General features: G+C 34.9%; 1 protein-coding gene across 2 annotated transcripts in view; it reads left to right on the top strand.

The window, feature by feature from the left end:
• The window catches only part of Gld (Glucose dehydrogenase), a 174,840-nt gene that overhangs the window by 68,935 nt on the left and 88,083 nt on the right, over positions 1-17,822 (top strand). For both annotated transcript variants that reach the window (XM_073987154.1, XM_073987163.1), the window contains exon 3: positions 17,458-17,501. The gene's annotated coding sequence lies outside the window, so the exon portion shown is untranslated. The remainder of the gene's footprint in view (positions 1-17,457; positions 17,502-17,822) is intronic.

Below are 17,822 nucleotides of genomic sequence, written 5' to 3'. Positions count from 1 at the left end.
CTTTTCAGCTTCTCTGAATTGTTTCATTCTCACAACCAAAACAAAAACACAAACTTTTCAATGTAAAAAGATGGAAACCGTACGATTGCTGAAATGTAACTTCGGCTATGCTTTGCCGAGTTGTTTCATTCACCACCGAAACAAAAAGTATTTTTGGGAAACGTTTGCCGTGCGTATTGTCAATGACACACTCAGACAGACACACACACGCACACATGTGATTGCTTAACAACCCTATAAGTTAGCAACAGCACGCCACAGTGAATTTTATCAACCACCAAACGTGTTTGATTTATTCACATGTGTTTAGTACTATTCCGTTTTCTATCTGCTCTTGTGGAGTTGTGTACTTTTCGCTTTTCGTTTTGTTCGCACTCACGAATGTAAACAAAACTAAACAGCGAGCTCGGCCAACGTGGGTTATGTTTCGTTTTGTATTGTTCCTATGGAAAATACGAAACGAAACGATTGGAAATGTTATTTAAAGTATTTTTACGTACGCTGCCTGTATCCAAATACGGAAATTTTGTGCGAACATTTTTCTAAAAATCATATATTTCGGGCCTACTTTTTAAAATTGCCATTCTATTTCCTCGTACTTTATTGCCAATTTTTGATTTTTACGTTCCGCATCTAATAAATTATTACTCGTGAACATCCATCTACAAAAAACGCGAGATTTGAGAAATTCCAAGTGGGAAAATCACCTAAAATTGTTTTTGAAAATATCGCGTATTTATTGCGTTTTATGCGGTTCGTTTCCACTGCAATGAAACAACTAGCACAGCATCTTCGTTTTTGCGGAAACAGAGATTTAACAAGTAAGAAAAGCATTAAGTTCGGCCGGTCCGAACTTTTTATACCCTCCACCACGAACTGTATTGAAGTGAATAGGAACAATTGGTTTAATGTCGTTTTATTGCAGGAGTAGTACATATGTATATCTCAGCTGATAATGCTCTCTTCAAAACAGCTCATATGGGGCGATATTTTTCCAAACCATGGACCCCAATATTTACAATTTTCCGAATTGAGCCAAATACATAAAATTGGGCAATACCGACTAGACCTAAACCTGGATATTCTTTCCGGGAGCACCGTTCTATGGAGGCTGTATAAAACGTTGACCTGTACCGATAAATTTCTGGAGGAAAGTTTCGTAACACCAGCGAAGACTAAATACCAAATTTCAGTTATTCCCGTTGAATAATGTGGCTAAAACTTTAAAAATACCGAAAAATTGGGAGGTACCTTTCTTTCGGTGGTATATTGAGTCCACAACTTTCAAAATCCCTTAAATGGGCATGTACGGTCCTATGGGGGCTATTTGAGGACGTCGACCTATACCGGCACATTTCGGGTACCAAATGTCAGTCATTTCGATGGGATATTGAGCAGCAACCTTCAAAATGCCGAAAATCGGGAGGTACCGTTCTATGGGGGCTATATGAAGACATGGACCTATACCGAAAAATTGCAGGTGGAAAGTTTTATACTTTCAGCGAAGACTAAGTGCCAACTTACAGCTAATTCGGTGTTATATTGAGGCTAAAACCTTCAATATACCGAAAATTCGGATGTACCGTTCTATAGGGGTTAGGCCGGGGCGATTTGAAAACCTTAATGAGCCCTTCGCGTTTCTGATTCCTTGGATTGAACTGAGCAAAAAGTCCACTGGACCATATATCTACCGTGAAAAATCGAGCCTCCCGATTTTGACTTTAAGTTTTTTATTGACGTTTTTTGGATATTTTGGCATATAACAGACAAACCATTGAGATTTTCGATCCAACACAAATACACAAATTGTAGCCAAGACAGTAATTAAGAACTCTCTAATACATCGCGAAAGCATTGGAATGCTCCTTCAGGCAGTTTTGGCCTTGAGAAGGTGCAAACTTTTCGAAAAATGTCGATAAATGACACTGTGCTACAAAAGTTGACCAGAAAAATATTCAAGTGTTCTGATGCAAAATCATATCGTGTTGGGATCCATGGACAACGACAATGCCTTTAGTTCGTTGGGGTCACTTCGTTTTATTTTTTTATAACGGTAAAAGTAGTGAAAATCTGGGTTTCTTACATTTTCAAATTTAAACGGACATATCTTCTTTTTTTAACAACGGATTTCTAGTGATCCTTCTTCCTTTTTAAAGGGGTAAATAATATCTTTAGAACAAGTTATTATTTGTTTAAATCGGTTAACAAATGGCTATGTTATAGTGGTTTAAGTCTGAAAACCCCCTTAAAAAAACTATAACTGAATATCTCATAATTTTCAAAAATATAATGTTTTTTTGTTTTGTTCAATAATTATTTTCAAAATTATGAGAAATTCAGTTATAGTTTTCAAAGCACCGAAAATCGGGAGGTAAGTTCTTTGGGGTTATATAACAAATTTCATATGGAACGTTTAGTACCCCAAATGAAAACCAAATACCAAATTTCAGCCATTTCGGTGGATTAATGTGGCCACAACCTTCAAAATACCGAAAATCGGTAGGAACCGTTCTATGTGGGCTATATGAAGGCGTGGACCTATATCTGGGTGAAAGATTTATACACCCAAAGAAGACTAAATACCAAATTTCAGCCATTTCGGTGTGATAATGAGGCTAAAACCTTCAAAATACCGAAAATCGGGAGATATCGTCCTATGGGGGCTATATCAAAACGTGGACCTATATAAACATTTTATGGTAGAAATGTTTCTTTGCCCCTGGAACACACAAAATACAAAGTTACAACCGATTCTGTGGTCAAATGAGACTAAAACATTCAAAATATCTTAAAGTGACGCGTACTTTATATGGGGGCTATACCAAAACGTGGACCTATATAAACAAACTGTGGTAGAAATGTTTTTTAGCCTCTGGAGACACAAAATACCACATTACAACCAATTCGGTGGTAAAATGGGACAAATATCTTTAAAGTTCCTTAAAACGACGACGCGTCACGCGTCACTTTGTATGGGAGCTATACGAAAACGTGGAGCTACATAGCCCGCTTTCAATACCAAAAGTCCTAAATACATATAATAGATTCTACCAAAATTTCATCCACCTACTTCAATCCGTTCGGACGCTAGAATGATTTACAAAGACGGACAGGCGGACCGACGGACGGACATGGCTATATCGATGTAGAATTGGACGCTGATCAAGAATATACATATATAGTTTGTGGGGTCTACAATCATTATTTCGAGTAGTTACAAACAGAATGGCAAACTTAATATAACCCCCATCTTATGGTGGAGGGTATAAAAACTTCAGTGATAAGGGAGCTACATTCACTTTATCCCAAAAACAAGTAAGCAAAGCCTATAGTCGAGACGGTGCCGACTATGTGATAACCTACACCACTACACCTGTGCCAAAGTTTTCACCCACCCTGGCAAAATGACTTAGAGCTAACTGAACCAAAATAATAAAAAATTTTATATTTAACCATTGTCGACAATCTACTTATTGCAAGGTTTGCAGAAGAGAAGCTGAGTTTTTTTAATTAAAATAAAAAATTTAAAAATAATAAAAATTTGATAGCGTAGCGCATTTTACAATAACTCTGATATTTTGCCATCAATGACAACACATTTGGTATTAATTTTAATGTTCCAGTTTTACTTACTATCGGGCTGTCCCACAAATTGGAAATTGGTATATCTGAGCGTCTTTTTCTATATCTTTAGCATTTGACAACTTTTGGTAACGCAATTGAGATCAATTTAAACCTCAAAATGTCTTAATTATTATAGGTCACTTTTTTTGAAATGTACCCAACAAAGCTCGGATATTTGCCAATACAAATCAAGTAAAAAAATAGTCCACCAACCTACTTGGCATCATTGTAAAGGTGATATTTTCTTCCTCCATTGATAGGATTTGTTTTTGGAATACCCCTATTACCCCTATTATTTGGAATACCCCACATATGTACGGTTTTTTCCCATGGTACAATAATCTAGAAGGTAGGTCAGGTTCGTAAAAATTGTGAAAACAAGGCCTGGGTGTATTTGCTTATTCTGTCAGAATTACAAGAAATGAATATGCAACAGGTTGTACTGTTTATTTGATTTGTTGGATCATTAACTAATAACGCGAAAAATGAATGTCAGGCCAAGTTTATATTACAGAGTCAGCATCTGTATATGTTCAAAAGTTTGCTTCATCACAATGTTGATGAATTTCATTTCAATAAATGCTGTAATAACAATTTTCATTCCGACTGAATTTTAACCCAGTCAGCATTTTTTGAAAATTTTAATCAAATTCGAGTCTTTTTTGATCCGACTGCACGATTAAAAAGCTAGAATATGAGCCCATTTTCTGATCATAAATGACTCCTTTGTCGGTAGGAAAACATAACCCCAGGCGATTCTTCTAAACAAATCACAAATGAGTCTTTTTCGAGTCGTATTTCAATCATTTATTGGTGTTTTGTTGATTAATTTCGGACCCTTTTTCGAGTCTTTTTAGAGTCATGTTTATAATCATTTATGAGTCTTTAGGGAGTCATTTATGAGTCTTTTTGTTAGACGAAATAAATTAAAAAAATTTTCTTTTTATTCTTCTTTGTTTCTTTCCTTTGTTTTATAGTCTTTTCTGCTTTGTTATGTCTTTTAATTATCCTTTATGTTGCTTGGTGGTTAGTATACTGCTTCTTCATTTCACTTGGCAAAACCTGTTGTGTTGTGTTTGTCTGTACCTTTAATATTATACGTTACATTTATATCAAAATTTTGTAGAAAGTGTATATGAGAATTTTATTTTTTTATTTACAACCAAATAAAAATAAAACAAAGCAATCAGTTTTTAATCACCTAACTGTTCAAAATATGATCAGAGTATACATAATTATAATCACTTTTCAAACACCTGTATGACCCTTTTTTTTCAATCTTCCAGATGATCAAAATGTGACAATAAATAACAAAAAATTGTCACATTTTAAACACCTCAATGATTTATTTGTGATTGCTACACATTTGTTGTTGTATTTTAAATTGAACTCTTTTTAATCATTACAGGGAGTCACTTTCGAGTCCCTTTCTAATCACACAAGCGACTTAATCAATTTTTGATCACCAAAAGGACTCTAAAAAGACTCCTCAATGTGATTTTTGAAAAAACAGTCTTCTAAATGCTATCTGGGTTGAAAGAATAAGCAAACCAATAAAACAAATTGTAATCAGCTGTTTGCTATGGCCTACCTTGTAATGATTGTACCATGGCTTTTTGCCAATTCTGACTTCTGAATATTATACGCTGATCACCAGCCAGTAGACTTTAGTTTTGAAAGATGTGGTTTGGGGGAGTTTTATGTGTTCAGAATAAGTTCTTTAAGGCAAGAGCTACAACTTTGCCTCCGAGAGCAAATTAAAAGTCTTAGCGGTTTTGAAGAAATGAGCCTGGCAAAATAATCCCTTTTGACAACAAGGCCTCAAACCTTTGGGGGCCCATAACCGTGAAAGTGGTAGTGATGTGGAAAAACGCCGGGACACGTGTAATCTTATTTTTGGTCTTCTATCATGCTGCTGTGTCAGAATACGGTTTGTTCGTGTCCCAAATTGATATAGAATAAAATGTTTTGTTTTCTTTGAAGAATTTTTATTGAAAAATAAGTTACAAGGCTAGGATATTGAAATATCGGTAAGTGTTGCACTACATAACAAGTAAAAAAGTATCAGTCGGCTTTGCCGACAGAGATATACCCTCAGCCTGTGTATATTGAAAAAAAAAATTTTAAAATACGCATTTAGGGGGTTTTAAACATTTTGGATATTTGAACCGACAACAATGTTTATTAGGATTAAAGTTCAAAAGTTTTGCGGAGGAGATACTAAAAGGAATGGATCGACATTGACCGTTATGGAAGTGGATCTCCAGCCACAACATATCGTCGGTGTCATACTTAAGTGTTCCATACGCCATTTTTGACTTTTTGAGATACAGCTGGTTTCTAGGGTTTTCCGGTATGCTCTTTCTGAATTTCTAGTCGGCTTTCTCCTATCTACTCTACTTTCCGAGATATCCACGCCTCGACGGAAAAGCATAAATTTTTTCAGTTATGAAATTAATATTTTAAAAACTTACAAGTTGAAAAACACATTTCAAGAAGAATTTTATTTTTCGATTTAGAAGTATTTAATTTATGGAGGCAACGATGGAAAATTTTTTTGTCACTTTGTTTCATGTGATTTACAATACTCACATTTGTGTCATAAGTGCGGATATGGAACAAATCGACAAAAATTCTTTTTTTAAAAAAATCTCTATAACTTTTATATTCTAATACATGTTCCTCGAAATTTTTGCAAATATCTTCTATATACTATTATTAATACTTCAAGTCAAAGATATAAATATTTGCTTTAGTCAGCTCCACACAGTTGTGACGCAAAACATTAAAATGCGATTATCTCAAAACGGGCAAATGGCGTATGGAACACTTAAGCATGACACCGACGATATGGTGCCTTAGGATGTTTTTACACTCTTCAGGCTGTTGGCTCAAGAAGTATGGACTTGCCCCTAAAAAAACTTTTACCATCGTAATTGAGGCAACGAATGCAAGTTGTCTCAACAAAAATCAAAGTGATTCCATAGCAGGTCTTAAAGTGAACTTATCCGAAATTTTGTGTGGGAGGTACGGGATGGAGTGGACAAATATAGTCCATATTTGAACATGATCTATATCTGGTAGATGTATTAGGATGTGTAAAGTATAGACCAATTTGGCAACTACCTTCAAGAGTTACCGTACGAACAATTTTTCCGAACATTTTTGAACTGTTGTGGGGGAGGTACCTGAAAGAGTGGACCGATATGGCTTATCTTCAAACTTAAACTATGTTTGGACAAAATATTACTAAGGCCAAATTTTGGACCGAATCGGCAGTTCCGTTCGAGAGTTATCTTGCGCTTCAACCACCTCACACGGTGTCATAGGGTTTTTTTGCAACTTTCAGGCTATTCTCTCGGGAAGTATGGTTTTGCCCCTGCTGAAACTTGTACCGTCGTATGGAGGGCAGTGAATACAAGCTGCTAAAACAAAAATCAAAGCGATTCGAGAGCTGGCCCTAAACTGAACTTTTCCGAAATTTTGTGTGGGAGGTACCCCAAGGAGTGGGCCGATTGAGTCCATATTGAAACCTTATCTAAGTCTGGTACACGCTCCACGATGGGCAAAGTATGGACCAAATCGGTTACTCCCTTCAAGAGTTATCGTGCGCACAAATTTTCCGAACATTTTCGAACTTTTGTGGGGGAGGTACCGGAAGGAGTGGACCGATATAGCCCATCTTCGAACTTAAACTAAATTTGGGTAAAATATTACGAAAGCCAAAATTTGAACCGAATCAGTTTATCCGTTCGAGAGTTATCGTGCGCTCCAGCCAGCCAGACAGACAGACAGACGGACGGACATTGCTCAATCGACTCCAAATTGTCTGAAACAAATTTTGTCCAAACATACTTGGGGTCTAAAACCATTATTTCGATGAGGCACATTTTGCCCGTATGAAAGTGTATATCACCAATATTTTTGAAAATTTAACATAGCTGAAGCCAAGGTTTACCCTTTTAGAAAACGCGACTAGTGATTGTATATTAAACAAATTAAATATTTTTGGATAAAATGAAATGTTTTTGGACGTGGCAAAAAATATTGGCATTAAAAGATAATTTGCGTGGAAGCTGTGGCTATATTTATGTTAAAAAATGGGTAAAAATGGGTTGAAGCCACCATGTCTTTTTTTGTTTTCTCTCGATTTCTGAGTAAACCACACTTCTCTCGATTTACCTGTTAAAGTAAAAGTAGAAGCAAAAAACTAAATAAGGATCATCTCACTAATGTATTACTTTTCAACATTTGAACTGCTTCTACCATTAAATGATGCTGACATTTTGAAGCCAGATTTACAGTGTTTTTTGAAATGTTCTTCTAATTTCATTCCGCAAACATGTTTTTCAAAAAATGATATATAGGATTGTAGTACTTGCGATTCTGAGTTATTTGATACGTATATTGTGAATGTAGTCTGCACAGCTTCATAGAAATCTGCATCCAAATGCGGAAATTTTGTGTGAACATTTTTCTAAAAATCATATTTTTAGGGTCTAATATTTGCAATTGTCCCTAGAATACCTCGTACTCCATTGCACATTTTAGTTTTTTACGTTCCGGATCCAATAAATCATTCCTCGTGAAAATCCATCTACTAAAACGCGAGTTACGAGAAATTCCAAAGTAGAAAAATCACCTAAAATTGTTTTTGAAAATATCGCGTATTTTATCGCGTTTTCTGCGGATCGTTTCCACTGCAATGAAAAAACAAGCGCAGCATCTTCGTTTTAGCGGAAACAGAGATTTGAAAACTTCACTGATAAGGAAGCTACATTCATTTTATCCCAAAAAATAGTGTGTGATGCTACATCCACGGTTCTTGATTGATCGCCCTCAAATAGATATACATATATCGATGTAGATTTTCATGGTGGACACTGAAATCGGATGCGGACAAAAATTGTATGCACTTTGCGCAAATTAGCGATATTTTATAGGTTTTTTAATGCTAAGATACAGCCGATGCTACATCTTAGAGTCGAAATTATTTTATTATTAAAAATATATACAATTTAATAGATATGGTCTTGCTGTACATGAAAATCACATGCGGACAAAATGATTTTGATAATTACGCGATTTACACGGATTTTAAAATGCATATAAATTAAAATGGGTTATTTGACCTCTATTTCCATTTCAGAAGCTTTGAGATATATCCTCATCAACCCAATTACCTTCCCTAATGGGAAAGCTTTAATATGAATGTCAATAAAGCAAAATCCGTCTATTTTATTGGGAGATTTAACAAAATGAAGGAAGTATTCCTATAGATTTTTACAATATTTTCTACTATATAATGCATGTGAAAAAATATTTTTTCAAACAAAAAAATATTTTTTGACCAAAATATGTGCTTATTTTGGCTGTAACATCGAAACTATAACACCAATCTCTATGATTGTAGTCTCATTTGATTCGCCGTGAAGTTTTGATCCACAACAATTTTTATGTAATTTTATGACCACTAAATGGGCCTTAATTTTGAAAAAAGTTGAAATATATTCAATAATTTATCAATTTTATGTACATTCCGCGAATTCTGTGTAACATTTTGCAGGCATTATTCAATCTACTCGCTGAAGTCACTTCGAGAGAACCTTTTTGTAACAATTGTGCTCATTAAAATAATTAGCGTTTTTATAATATTTTCTTTCTTAAAAAGCGAAATAAAAGCGCCATAACTTTTGTCCGCAACAACCAAAAATTGGCTCGCGACCAGATTCGTACTGGGAATTTTTTCTTAACCTACATATCAAAAATCGTTGATGTAGCGCGAAAAAAATTTATCCTTTTTTTCTGAAATGGAATATGAAATAATTGACAATATTCGTGATATACCCTTCATAGCCTAAAGGCTGAGGGTATAAAGAATATTAACATATATTTTTTTGAAAAAATTGCATGATGTTTTCAAAGGATTTGTTAGTATTTAATTTTTCAAGGGCGTTTTTAAATTCCTTGTTATCCTTAAATGTAAGAAATGAATATTATTATATAAAGACAATATTCTCCTCGTTAATATAACACCAACAACAGTATCGCGCGATGAGTACAAGCATTTAAAATATTTTTTTTGAAAAATTTTTTCCTTTGACATTTGAATGCCCTTTAAAAGGTCAGCAGGATGAGAAAAGGAAAAATTTTAAGGGCCATTTTACTAAATTTTTCCTATAGTTTCAGAAGTATATAGTCCGGTTCCGACCATCAACAAAATCAATAGGCCTCTTCCCCTCTGCGACCCTTATCAACACCCCATTTCGTGACGATATGATCAAAATTGCGATCCGTAACATGATTACAAAAAATGGAAAATGGAATGCATTACCGACTATTGCGATATTTCCTTTGTTTGACCACATACGCCAACCTACTTTATATCATCGTGAAGGTGAGATTTCCTACTTTCATTGTAAGGCTTTGGTTTTAGAAGGCCACCAGCCAAAGCTGAGATATTCGTCATTACAATTGAAATCCCAAACATGAAGACTTGGGTTGGATCAGCGACTATTGTGATATCTCCGTTGTTCGACCATCTACGCCAACCTACTTTGCATCAATGTAAAGGTGATATTCTATTCATTCATTGACAGGGTTTGCTTTTGGAATACCCCTACTAGAAGCGAATACATTCACATAAGAATAAAACATTGTATTTTTCCCCACATATGTTTTTTGCCCATTTTGACCCCTGAATATTATCCGACTATATTCAAATTCAGTAGTCCGCTAACTTTCCTCAATGGGAAACCTTCTATGTGAATGTATGAGATAAAGCAAAATCCGCCCATTTTCTTGGGAGTTTCAAGAAAAATAAAAGAAGTACTCCTACAGAGTTTTTCCAATACGTTCAACTCTAGAATTCATGTGAAAACGATTTATCAAACCAAAATTTATTTTTCGTTACCCACATACATATATGGCGAATAACAAAATTCCTTTACAATTCCATTTGAAAAAAATTAAAAAATTTTTTTACGAGCACATCTACGATTTTTGGTACAGAGGTAAAGGAAAAAAACCGGTTTCAAATCTGCTCGCGTTCACGAAATTGGCCAATGCGCGCAAAAGTTATAGCGGTTTTTATTCTCATATAAAGAAAAAATATTTAAAAATATCTTTTTTGTTGTTATGAGAAAATGTATGCATAAATCGTTAACAGCAGTCCATATCTATTCGTAGATGTTTAAATAGTTATTAAATTTATTATTATTTTCGCGGAAAGTCAACAAATAATAAAAAAAAATTTTGAAGTAAATCCAAATTATCCTGTCCCAGAATCCGTACAAACCCTCAAAAAATAAATTAAAGAATATATGCGGAATCTAGACAATGCGTAGAAAAATATGATACCAAATTTATAGAGATTGGGTACATAAATTGCATATTATAGCAACAACAAAAGAGAAAAACTTATTGTTGGAAAATATTGTTGCAAATATTTTTTTGTTTTGATTCTAAAAATTAGAAAAAAATATTTGGGAGTTCTCCAACTATTTTGCTAAAATCCCATAGAATAATGAATGTATACTGTTAAAACTTCATCAAAAAATATGGTTTACCATCGCGAGAGTTTAACTGATTACTGTGATAACTTATAAGGGTAGGAAATTAAGAGTAATATTGAAATTACAATCATTTAATTAATATTATAATTAAAAAGCCTGTAATTCGCGAATTAGTTAAAGTCGGTTGATGCGCATCCGTTTTTGGATACAGCGAATCAATCTCTTTCAAAATTTATGCATATTTCGATGTTACACTCAGGGGCCATTGTGTGCCGCCAATTGCATCATACACTGCAAAAAACCTTAAAGTTGGTAAAAGTCGCGCAATGTGCATACGATTTTGATGCGCATCCGGTTTCGTCAGCGCCTATCAAAAATACGTCCAAATATACCAATTTTAATTAGATTCTTCAAGAACCGCGGATGTGCCACCACATTCTATTTTTGGTGAAAAACCCATATTACACGCGAATCTCTGTAATTTATGACACGCGTTTTCGCAAATATTATAATCGCGTATAAAGGATTCCATTTACGTAAAAAATTTCAAGAAAATCGCGGTTTAGTACGCGGATTTGTCGAAATAATTTTTTGCTGCTTTTCCTATTTTCAGGGTATCTATATCCGCGGTTTTAGTGGATGGATTCGATCGCGGAAGGTCTCATTAGATCCGTCGCGTAAAAAAACTAAATTCACGCGGGGTACAAAGGAAATTGAATGCCACTTGTAAATTTTAAACGCAAAAAATATGATTTTTAAAAAAAATCACGCATCAAATATTGGCCTTTAGACTCCAATTACTAGGATGCTGTAAGGAGCACACTCATGAGATATGCATTAAACGACGTAGAATCACGAGTTTTATAATCCTAATGTGAGTTTTGAATATTATCTTGTTGCGCGTCCGAATTATTAAAATAATTCAAAAAACCCCGAAATTCCGGCTTCAAAATGTCAGCATCAATTTTAGGTGGATGCAGTGGATATATCGAAAAATGATGCACTAGTATCATATTGCCCATGAAGTATTCTTTGAGTCTTTCTTTGGGCATATGTCTATAAAATGTAAGGTTAAGCCTAAAATCGGAAGGGAGCATAAAAAAACTTGTTGGCTTCAACCCATTTTTACCTATTTTTCTACATTGATGCCAACACAGCTTCCACGTAAATTAATTTTAATGGTCGACCTTATGGGAATCCTCCTAAAACACTTCAGTTTAAAGAATGTATATCATACTATATAGAATATGTTAACAGTTCGCGAATTCTGAATGGGTGAAACTCGGATTCATCGATTGTAAAAAATTTTTGTTTTTCGCCATATGCTTATTTTGGCTATAACATCCTAACTGTTATCCCGATCATTATAATTTTGGTCTCATTTGGCTTCCCGTGAAGTTCAGATTAAAATCTAATTTTTTTTTTGTAATTTTTGACAGGTACATGGACGTATGTTTTTTAAAAAAAAGTAGGATTGTATTTAAAATGTTGTCATTTTTTGTAAATTCCGCGAATGTTGAATAACATTTTACAAATATTATGCAATCTACTCAATGACGTCCCTTCGCGATAACTTTTTATTGACAATTGTGCCCATTAAAATGTTTAGCGTTTTTTTAATAATTTTTTCTCAAAAGCAGAAGTAAAACCGCGATAACTTTTCTCCGCAACAACCAAAAATTTGCTCGCGAGCGGATTTGTACTGTGGAACTTCTTCTTACACTATGTACCAAAACTCATTGATATAGCGTGAAAAGAAAAATTTATTTTTTTTTTTTTTTGAAATGGAATATGAAAGAATCGGCATAATTTCCAATACACATTAAATACCATCTTCTGGGAATGTACCTGCTTGATCTTTCACTCTTTGGTAGAATTTTCGGACATCATCCTGGCTCCTGTACATATTGATTTTTCACACTTCCGCTTTTCCATTTCACTTTTTTTTTCTTGCGGAAAAGACGTTTCTCCTCTCTCCTTCTTATATGCCGAATTCTTCTCGTTGATAGATGTTTCTGGTTCAAGTATCAATTTTGCGGCTGATATGTTATCGGATCGAAGAATTCGAAGTTCGAATTTTAATCGTAACGTTCAATCGGTTGAGAAACTTTGGTGCAACAAAGTTATGATCCAATGTTATCTTTACAAATCGATGGTTGATAGCTCCACAACATTTGATAAATGCTTGCCATATATCATAATATGATCGGTTTGTCGTGAATTGGCCTGTTCTTGTGTATTGGTATAAATCTGATGCTGTCAACTTCCACGGTTTTTGTTATTCTCCTTAGCCAGGTTGGCCCAGGGGTACTGACTTTTGTTAGTATGAGGCCGATAATATACATTCATGTTTAGATATTCCACCCATATAACTAAGTTGTAATTAGATCATGTTCGAACATGGGTCATAGCGGTTCGCATAATGATTCGCATAACAACTCTGGAAGGGAATGACCGACATAGGTTAATATTGTCAATTAAGACACAAAAAGAGATATACTCTCAGCCTGTATAAATTGAGACATATATGGGCATACCGATATCCAAGGGTTCCTTCCATAAAAATTACCAGGGATAGCTTAGGTAAAAATTTCAAAACGATTTTTGGACAGCCATCCAAATTACGACGGACCATATTGGTTATTCCCTTCATGAGATATCTTACGCACCATTTAAGCTAAGATTTTTTACTTTTTGTGGGGAAGGTACCCGAAGGAGTGAAACCATATAGCCCATCTTCGAACATAAACTAAGTTTTTTTTTTATTATTTTTGCCTTATTAAGGCGAAGGCCATTTATAGTGATATTTAATTAATTCTCTTTCGAGTTGAGCTGTAAGGCCTTTAGATATACATTGAAAAATTAGGAGTCTACCGAAGTGCCACGCATCCAACCATTACACTACGTTTCACGGATGGTAAAGCCGATCTTCAGGTGTATTAGGATGTTGTTGTTGTGGCAGACGAAGGCAAAGCTTGGAAACTAGTATATATATCGCACTTCATTAGATAAATGTATATGCGAAATTATGTCAGTTAATTGAAACTCCAAACTTTTCCTATAGTCTTGCTTGGTAATCCCATTTTTTCAATGTTCACAAATACTACGGTAAGTTTTATTCCTACATCATTAGTAATTGCTCTTCTATATCAGAAGATTTTATTTTTTGATTTGATCATCAATTATTGTCTACTAAAGTTTTGACAAGTTGATGGTGGCTTAGAACGCTAAGACGCCGGCAACCTTGACACTCAGTTGTCGGAGACCCAGGTTCGAATCCCAGCCTGGCTCATGCTGAAATTATTTTTTATTTTTGCCTTATTAAGGCGAAGGCCATTTATAGTGATATTTAATTGATTCTCTTTCGAGTTGAGCTGTAAGGCCTTTAGAGATACATTGAAAAATTAGGAGTCTACCGAAGTCCCACGCATCCAACCATTACACTACGTTTCACGGGTGGTAAAGCCGATCTTCAGGTGTATTAGGATGTTGTTGTTGTGGCAGACGAAGGCAAAGCTTGGAAACTAGTATATATATATCGCACTTCATTAGATAAATGTATATGCGAAATTATGTCAGTTAATTGAAACTCCAAACTTTTCCTATAGTCTTGCTTGGTAATCCCATTTTTTCAATGTTCACAAATACTACGGTAAGTTTTATTCCTACTAAGTTTTGTTAAGATATTAGTATATTCAAAATGTTGATCCAACCGGTTATTCCGTTCGAAAGTATCGTGCTCATGTGGCACGGTGCTCTTGAATCAAATTTAAATGGAAGGTGCTTACACCTGGGAAGTTTTTGCGGATTCTGAAACTACAATGTTCATAGATCAATCAAAGAACTAAAAAAATCGCCGGAGCGCTTTTTAAATAAATCGCGATTCAAGTTTACATTTTTAGGGGTTGTTTAGGTTTTTACGATTTTGCTTAGAAACCGCAAGTTCTATCAAAATGAGACTGAAGATAATGATGTAGCTATGAAAATGCTATACAAGAATGACCTTTACGGTAATATCGTAGGTTTTACCATTTTGAGATATTGAAGTTCAAATTGGGACAATACACTGACTGTATCGCCCCCTTATAAAACAATATCATGAAGAGTGCGCCTTAACTAACTTTTAATGAAAACCGCTTACACAGGGGAAGTTTTTCTGAGTTCTGAAACAGCAATGTTCATAGATGAGAAAAATCCAAAAACAAGAAAAAATCGCTGTGGGGATTTTTAAATGAATCGCGGTCAAAATTCACATTTTAGGTGTTTTTTAGATTTTCACGATTTTGCTTGTAAACCGCAAGTCCAATCGATATGGAGCTAAAGAAAATGTTGTTGCTGTGAAAATTCCCTACAGGATTGACGTTTATGATTTGTTCTCAGGCTGTACCATTTTTGAGATAAAGAAGCTCAGTTTACATTTTTAGATTTTTTTGTTAGGGTTTCGCGATTTTGCTTGAATACGGCAAGTCCTACCGGCATGGGACCTTAGAAAACCTTATAGCTGTGAAAATTCTCTACAAGACTGGCTTATGTAATTTTTCCTAGGTTGTACCATTTTTTAGATATATAAGTTGAAGTTGGGAAATTGCAGTCATGACATTGTTTTATAAGGAGACGATACAGAATTTAATTGTATTTGAATTGTCCCAATTTCAACTTGTATATCTCAAAAGTTGTAAAACCTACGAAAATATCATTAAGACCAATTTTTGTAAAGAATTTTGATAGCTACAACATTTTCTTTATTCCCATTTTGATAGGACTTGCGGTTTCCAAGCAAAATCGCAAAAACCTAAACAACCCCTAAAAATCTCAACTTGAATCGCGATTTATTTAAAAAGCGATCCGGCGATTTTTTTAGTTTTTTGATTTTTCTCATCTATGAACATTGTAGTTTCAGAATCCGCAAAAATTTCCCAGGTGTAAGCACCTTCCATTTAAATTTGATTCAAGAGCACCGTGGTGGGTTTTTACAGCTTTCTGACTATTTTTCCACAAAGTATGGACTTGCTACTTGGATGCCACCGTGGTGCAACGGTATGCACACCCGCCTTGCACGCTGAAGGTCGTGGGTTCGATCCCTGTCCAGGCAACATCAAAAATTTTCAACGGTGGCAACTGAGGAGTATCAGTAATTTTGCCGGCATATCCTGAGTATTTCAGTCATGTAGAACTTCTCTACAACTGGTGTCATAAGACACGCCGTTCGGACTCGGCGATAAACAGTAGGTCCCATATCATTGAGCTAATATGAATCGTGGTGCACTCATTGATATGAGAGAAATCTCATTTGTCCCTTCTGGGATGTTTGTGCTTATTACATGGACTTGCTCCTGAAAAAAAATTTTACTGTCCTAAATGGGACATCGAATACAAGTACATAGTTACAAAAAGAATCAAAGCGATTGGAGAGCAGGCCTTAAACTGCACTCTTCCGAAATCTTGTGTGGGAGGCACCCGAAGGAATGGACCGATATAGCCCATATTCAAACCAAATCTATCTCTCGAAGAAATATAATGACGTGCAAAGTAAGGGCTCGATTGATAACTGTCTTCGAGAGTTATCATGTGCAACATTTTTGCGGTAAGTTTTGAACTTTTGTGGGCGAAGTACTAAATTTGGAAAAAATATTACGAAAACCAAATTTTGGACCGAATCGGTTGATCCGTTCGAGAGTTATAGTGCGCTCCAGCTAGCCAGACAGACACACAGATGGACGGACATGGCTAAATCGGCTACAAATTGTCTGAAAGGAGTTTGTCCAAACATGCTTGTGGTCTAGAACCATCATTTCGATGAGGCACATTTTGGTCGTATATATTAGAGCGACCAAAAAAACACAAAAATTCTCTTTTTGTATATTGTAAATTAAACGGTGCCAATCTAGCGATTTTTGTTTTCTATATAGCTATACCAAAATCTGATCCGATTTTCAAAATTTTTTGTAGGATTCGATTTTTAAAATTTTTTATCGATATGACCATTATATAGAATTTTCGTTAAAATGCACCTTTGGCCCCATACATATTACTCTGGAAACACAAATCCCTAGGTTGGCACGGGTTAACCTTAACCGATCCCCATAAAATTTCATATATAAGGTTTTTGGATTAAATGAAAAAATAGGGGGTAGAGGGTAGGAAATCCAAAAAATATGTTTTTTTGGGTCACTCTAATGTATATACCCTAATTAGTCTAAAGACTGAGGGTATAAAAAACAACTTATAATACTTTACTCACGTAATGGCGTAGGGTATATGAGTCTGCTAAATTTTTCTATTATCAAATTCATGACGAATGTTTCTTTCTTATTTTCAGGTGATCTTCTTATCAATATATTTTAACAACTTTCATCATCTGAGGTAAGTTATACTCCCCCTTAAAAAATGTGTATTTCTATTAACTAGTTTTATTGGCATTAGCACGGTATAACTTCCTACATTCGTATAAAAATCTTAAATAAAAGCATTGGTTTTGGGTATTTAATTGGTCTTTCATTATTCTACCAAAAACAATGTTGAAATGAACATTGTAATGACTTACTTTACTACCTACCTCTGCCATAGAGCTAGCTATGAAAGATCTGTGCAATTTAGCCTCGAACTCTAACTTTAACCTGTCCGCGAAGACAGTAACGCCCAAAATGTTGCAGTGTTAGATATGAGATAATTGACGTTAGTGTT

The sequence above is a fragment of the Musca autumnalis genome, unplaced genomic scaffold (assembly GCF_047663935.1).
Source record: "Musca autumnalis isolate F117 unplaced genomic scaffold, ASM4766393v1 scaffold_1, whole genome shotgun sequence".
NCBI lineage: Eukaryota > Metazoa > Arthropoda > Insecta > Diptera > Muscidae > Musca > Musca autumnalis.
This window is presented reverse-complemented; position numbering and strand designations above follow the sequence as displayed.